The following is a 7,179-nucleotide window of genomic DNA, read 5'->3' as shown; positions in this document are numbered from 1 at the left end:
CCAAATCCCGCCTCCAGCCGGCCCCGGCACGTCTCCCTATTGGCCGCGACCCCGGAGGACGCTGCCCAATCGGAAAAGGCGCTGGCAGAATCCGGCTTCGTGAATGGGTAAGCGGTGCCGTCAATCAGTGATCTCAGAGCGCTTCCGCTATCAGGTTTGGTGGAGCGGGTGCAGACTGGTCTCGTTGTGCGCGTGCGCGCTTGATTTGGTGGGCCCGGGGGAATGGTGGTGAGAGCGCGTGTGCTGGAATTTGCTAGCGAGAGCTCGAGCAGCGACAGCGGCCGCTCAGTTAGTGTCCCGGTGTAATGACTGGGTGGGCACAGTAAAACTTCTCACCACACCAGGTTAAAGTCCAACAGATTTATTTGGTAGGTGACACAGTGGTTAACACTGTTGCCTCACAGCGCTAGGGACTGACTGGGGGTTCAGTTCCTGGCTTGGGTCCCTACACGTTCTCAGTGTGTCTGTGCAGGTCCCCTCCGGTTTCCTTTCACAGTCGGAAAGATGTGCTGGTTAGATGCGTTGGCTGTGCTAAATTCTCTGATATACCCCAACAGGCAATGAATAACTTCATTGCATTGCTAATTATGCCTATTTGTGACGCTAATAAATAAATTTTAAACTTTGGCTTTACACAGAATTACTGGCCAGCTGGAATTTTAAACCAAATCCTCAGAAGTGAGTGATCATCAAGCGCCACGTTTCAGATTCACTTTGTGCCTGAACTTTAAAGGTTATTGCCAAAATAACATGGCTCCTCCCCTTCCCTGTTCATATTGTCCACACCATCATAATTTCCATGCAACACATATTCCATATTGAACTTGTGTCCTTGAAACCAAAGTAGCACAACAATTTTGAGCATGAAATTGAAGATGTCAGTTCTGATTTTAAATCATCTGTCGAGGGTCATTTTGAATATTTTGCAGCAGCAATTTGAAGGATTCCTGTCACGCTGGAAGGGGGTTTTAAAGATTGCAATTGTATAAACATGTTATGAATCTAAGACCACCACTGTTAGACTGATTAATTGTCCAAGTAATAGAGAAAGTGATTATCTTGATACCAAATTGTGTTTTCTGGAGTAGTCTATAAGATAAAACTGAGTTTAAAGTTGATTATTTAGCATCATAAGTAGGCTTATATTGACATTGCAATGAAGTTACTGTGAAAATTCTCTAGTTGCCACCCTCCGGCACCTGTTCAGGTACACTGAGGAAGAATTTAGCATGGCCAATGCACCTAACCAGCATGTCTTTTGCACTGTGGGAGGAAACCAGAGCAGTCGGAGGAACCCCACACAGACACAAAGGAGAACATGCAGACTCTACACAGACAGTGATGTGAGCTGGGAATCGAACCCAGGTCACTGCCACTATGAGGCAACAGTACTAACCACTGTCCTACCGTGCTGCCCTATTTCCTATTAAAGGTCTTCCTCCCATCTTGATATTAAAGTTTTTACCATGAAGTTATATTACCTTTCCACATGAAATGGGAAAGTATTTTGAAAGGAGTATTCCCTCTCTACTTTTCTGCTAATTTGACCAAAAATATAAACAATTGATGGAAAAGAACTAATATGGCTACCATAGTAATTAGAAATATACAATCAAGAGTTTTGTGGAAAGCACAGTATTCATGTCTGCAAATCTTTCTTAATTTTATCATGATTTTGAAATAATAGTCATGATTTTCGAGTAACAATTTTACATCCACATTTAAATCCTGGTTTAGAAATGATACTGTTGCAAGTGCAATTAAGCAAAACCTACGCTTACTGTCATGCTCCTACTGTGGTCCTGCCCCAACTGCTATGTAAGGAATATATTTAAATAATGAGATAAGTAGCCCTCAGCAAAAGAAACATGACCTCATAGCTCTGAGAAGGATGTCAGGGGTTGATCCACCCAACTTTAGAAAATGCCAATATTTTAATCCAGCTCACATAATTCAAAAAAACTGTTCCAACAGGTATCATAGAATCCCTACAGTGCAGAAGGAGGCCATTTGGCCCATCGAGGCTGCACCGACTACAATCCCACCCAGCCCCTGTTCCCATAACCCTGCACATTTACCCTTTTAATCCCATCACTAGGGTCAATTCATCATGGCCAATCAACCTAACCCACACATCTTTGGACTGTGGGATGAAACCGGAGCACCTGGAAGAAACTCATGCAAATACGGAAAAAATGTGCAATCTCCATACAGAATTGAACCTGAGTTCCTAGTATTGTGACGCAGCATTGTTAGCCACTGTGCCCGCCCACTGCCACAGGGATTGGCTGCCACTTGCCTTTTGAATTCATGTTTCAAGTTTCAATTCATGTTTTGAATTCAAGTCCGAATCAGTCATATCTGTTCTCCAAAAATACCAAGCCCCCACAACGTCAACGAACAGATAATCTGTTCTTGAGTTGTTGATCGAGGCATAAGTATCGAAAAGGACACCAGAGATAACTCCCCTGTTCTTCTTCCAACAGTGCAACACTCCCTCAATACTGGATTAGAGTGTCAAGTAAGTTCTGGAATGTGTTTTGAACCCAGACTGAAGAGCCAAGCAGATGGTAAACTGAGTCGTGGCTGACACAATAACCAAAAATGCCGATGACAAGAGAGGTGCTGAAGGAGAGAGCACAGGATAAGAACTACCTTCAACATCATCCATTTTATCTTTTTATCGGTCTGTACAATCAGTACCCTGACTTTCCGGTTACTTGCCATTTTAACACACAATCCTGCTCCTACGCCCACATGTCTGTCCTTGGTTGACTGCAATGTTCCAGTGAAGCTCAATGCAAACTGGAGGAACAGAATTTCATCTTCCGGCTGGTCACTTTTGGAGTCTTCCGGCCTTAGCATCGAATTCAACGTCTTCAGATGATTTGCTCTACCCCATCTCAACCCCTTTGTTTTCATTCTATTTCATTTAATTTTTTACTATTCTCTACCTTTTATTTCTTTATTGTCTTTTTCCACTTTTCTTCCCCACCCCTACTTTATCCCCCTTCCCTTACCTTTTCTCCCTCTTTGCTTCATCTTTTCTAAATTTTACCTCAGTCCCATCCATTCTGCCCCCCCTGCACCCACATCTTCATTTTAGCTTCTCCAACTTTTGGGCATTCATACCCTTTATTCTTTCTGTGGACAACCATTTGCAGTCATTTCCCTGGTTTCTGTGGCTATGACTCATCTTTCATTTGCTCACCCTGCAGTATAAATATCTCCCATTTTCTATGCCTTTAGCTTTGACAAAGGGTCATCTGGACTCAAAATGTCAGCTCTTTTCTCTCGTTACAGATGCTGCCAGACCTGCTGAGATTTTCCAGCGTTTTCTCTTTTGGTTTCAGATTCCAGCACCTGCGGTAATTTGCTTTTATTCATTTTATCTTTCATGGCTTAAGCTTCAATTTTACACATTTCATTTGCCCCGGAATATACTCCTAAAATATTTCAACATGAAATACTGATATTTGACTGGATTAATCTTCTTTTCAATTGAAACCTTTCCGTTTCAACATTTTGATGTGTTTTCATTTAACCAACAACAAACTTTTGACAGTGTTCTTTTTCCAAACAAAAGCAAGTCCAGTTTTTGATGTACATCCACAGTCAAATTACGCTATGACAATTAATGGATACCCTTGGGATCCCAGTGCCTGATACCCATGGATAATGTCCACTTGTAATATCTTCCAATAAAACATAATGCTGAAATCTTTCAGAACAACATTTGAGTAGGCAAGGTTTGTTTGATGTTCGAGGCTGAGTGGCTCGGTAACTTAGACTGAAAGTATTCCCCGTGCGAATTGCCTATTTCAATACACTATTGCTCCTGGCAAAACAGAGAGCTGAAATCATACCTGTATGCAAGAGCAAGTGATTGAGGGCACCTCACACAGTACAAGTGAGTCTGTGGTGTAAATCTCTGAATATAAACTAATTAAGCAACACTCGTTGTTGTCCGGAGCCTTGAACCCGGGGGCTGTGGCTGTGGTGAGTGACTGATTTGAATTGAAAACCGTTTTTTTCCTGTACTTCCGGTTCTCGGGGCTTGTTAGAGTGTAGTTTACTTCCGTACCGGAAGTTAGGCGAGGGGATTGTCGTTAAGGGGGAGCGGGGGGTATAAAAAAGGGGTAGCAGCATACAGCGGGCAGCGTCGGGAGCGGGCAGCGGAGTGAGTGGGAACTGAGTGAGAAGGGCTTTGGCTCGCTGAGCTGAGGAGAGAGTAGGCTTAGAGAAGGGGCGTTGCACGTTCTACCTTTGGGCGCTTACAGGAGGTTGGGACATGGCAGGGAATATAGGGAGGAATATAAGTTGTGTCAGGTGCCACATGTGGGAGTTCTTGGTGTTGTCACGTGTCCCCAAGGTCCACATCTGCAGTAAATGTTTAGAACTGCAGCGCTTGAGGGCCCGGGTCAGGCAACTCGAGGGGCGTCTGGAAGATGCGTTTCTTGTCAGGGAAAACGAGGAGTTGATGGCTAGGAACCATGAGCAGGAAGAGGTCCCAAGGGCTGAAGAGCAGGAAGGGTGGACGACTGTTAGGAGGAGAAAGAGGAAGAAGAAGAGTAGTCAGGGTCCCCCGGCCTCCCCGGAGGCCCCCCAAGGTTCGTCGACAGGGGCACAGAAAGATAGGCAGGAAGGGGAGACTGACTTAGAGAGACAGAAGGGGGCTGGCAAGGTGATAGTGGTAGGGGATGGGAGGGTCCGAGGTATTGATAGGAGGTTCTGTGGACAGAGGCGTGACTCCAGGATGGTGGTCTGCCTCCCTGGAGCAGAGGTAAAGGATGGAACGGAAAGGGTAGAGGGTATTTTGAAAGGGGAGGGGACCCAGGCAGAGGTCATAGTACACGTAGGGGAGGGGGACATAGGAAGGAGGAGTAGGGTAGAGGTCCGTAGGCAATTTAGGGAGTTGGGGTCCAAACTAAAGAGCAGGACCTCCAGGGTGGCACTCTCTGGGTTGCTGCCCAGTACTAGCAGGGCAAAGAATGACGAGATCATGCAGTTGAATGCATGGTTGAGGGATTGGTGTAGGGTAGAGGGCTTTACTTTTGTGGATCACTGGGAGGTGTTTAGGAGAGAAGGGCAACTGTACAGGAGGGGTGGGGAGAATTTGAACGGGAGGGGAACTAGTGTCTTAGCGGGGAGGTTAGCTGGGGTGTTCAGGAATGGTTTAAACTAATAAGGAGGCGGGGGTGGGGAGGTGGCTGGGAGAGAGTCGGGTGAAAGGAAAATTATCAGGGAGAAGGAGGTTCCGAGGGACACTCGTGGGTTGAACTGTGTCTGTTTCAATGCTAGGAGTGTGGCAGGGAAAATGGATGAGCTTAGGGCCTTGATGTTTGTGAGGCAGTTAGATGTGGTGGCTGTAACGGAGACATGGTTACGGGAAGAGCAGGACGGGCAGCTGAATGTTCCTGGGTACAAGTGTTTTAGGTGTGACAGAGGAGGGTTGAAGAGAGGTGGAGGGGTGGCACTGTTAGTAAAAGAAAACATCACAGTAGTGCAGAGGGAGGACGATATGGAAGAGACAGGGATTGAGTCACTGTGGGTGGAGTTGAGGAATAAAAAGGGAGAGATTACATTGCTAGGGGTGTACTATAGGCCACCCAACAGCCCGAGGTCGGTGGAGGAAGGCATTTGCAGAGGCATTTTGGACAGGTGCAGGAAGAATAGAGTGGTTGTAGTGGGTGACTTTAATCTTCCCGGAGTGAATTGGAGGGGGCCTAGAGCTGGGGGTACGGAGGGAGAGGAGTTTGTGAAATGTGTTTTGGAAGGGTCTCTAGAGCAGTATGTAACTAGCCCGACTAGGGGAGGGGCTATACTGGATTTAGTGTTGGGGAATGAGCCGGGGCAGGTGGGTGAGGTAGAGGTAGGCGAACATGTGGCTAACAGTGACCACAAGTCCGTCTACTTTAGGATAAAAATGGAAAGGGATGAGTTCCGGCCGAACGGGAGTGTGCTGAACTGGGGAAAGGCGAGCTATAGCCGGATTAGGAGGGAGCTGCAGGACACTGATTGGGAGGGACTATTAGCTGGCAAGTCCATGGTTGGCAAGTGGGAGGCTTTTAAGGGCAAAATGAAATGGTTGCGGGGAGGTATGTTCCGGTTAAGAGGAAGGATGGGAAAGGTAGGATTAGAGAGCCGTGGATTACAGGGGGTATCGAAGACTTGGTCAGGAAGAAGAGGGCGGCGTATGTTAGGTCGAAACAACTGGGCATGGAGAGTGCGCTGGAGGAATATAGAGAGAGTAGGAGGGAGCTAAAAAGGGGAATTAGAAGGGCGAAGAGAGGGCATGAAATGGCTTTGGCTGGTAGGATTAAGGAAAATCCAAAGGCATTTTATTCCTATATTAGGAGCAAGAGAGTAGTTAGAGGGAAAATTGGTCCTTTTAGGGACAAAAGTGGAGAGTTATGTATTGAGTCGGAGGGAATGGGGGAGCTCCTGAACGAATACTTTGCGTCGGTATTCAGGAAGGAGAGGGGTTCGGAATCGTGCGGTCTCTTGGAGGGAGCTGAGGATCAGTTGCAGGAAATATCTATTATGAGGGAGGAAGTGCTAGGGCTTTTAGGTAGCGTAAGGACGGATAAAGCTCCGGGGCCTAATGGTATTTATCCCAGGCTGCTTAGGGAGGTGAAAGATGAAATTGCTGGGCCTCTGGCGCAAATCTTTGTCTCTTCTTTGGACACAGCTGAGGTCCCAGAGGACTGGAGGGTAGCAAATGTGGTACCGCTGTTCAAAAAAGGTAGTAGGGATAACCCTGGAAATTATAGACCGGTGAGTTTGACATTGGTGGTAGGGAAATTAATGGAAAAAATACTTAGGGGTAGGATGTATGAGCATTTGGAGCGTTGCGATCTGATTAGGGATAGGCAACATGGCTTTGTTAGAGGGAGGTCTTGCCTTACGAATCTGGTGGAATTCTTTGAGGAGGTGACAAAAACGGTTGACGATGGGAGAGCCGTTGATGTCATCTATATGGATTTCAGTAAGGCGTTCGACAAAGTCCCTCATGGTAGGCTGGTAGAAAAGGTTAAGGCGCATGGGATACGAGGCCAGGTAGCTAGGTGGATTGAGAACTGGCTGGGTAATAGGAGACAGAGGGTAGTTGTGGAGGGGACCTTGTCGGGCTGGAGGCCAGTGACCAGTGGTGTGCCGCAGGGCTCAGTACTGGGACCT

Source organism: Carcharhinus amblyrhynchos, chromosome 4 (genome assembly GCF_965287045.1).
Source record: "Carcharhinus amblyrhynchos chromosome 4, sCarAmb.v2.hapA, whole genome shotgun sequence".
NCBI lineage: Eukaryota > Metazoa > Chordata > Chondrichthyes > Carcharhiniformes > Carcharhinidae > Carcharhinus > Carcharhinus amblyrhynchos.
This window is presented reverse-complemented; position numbering follows the sequence as displayed.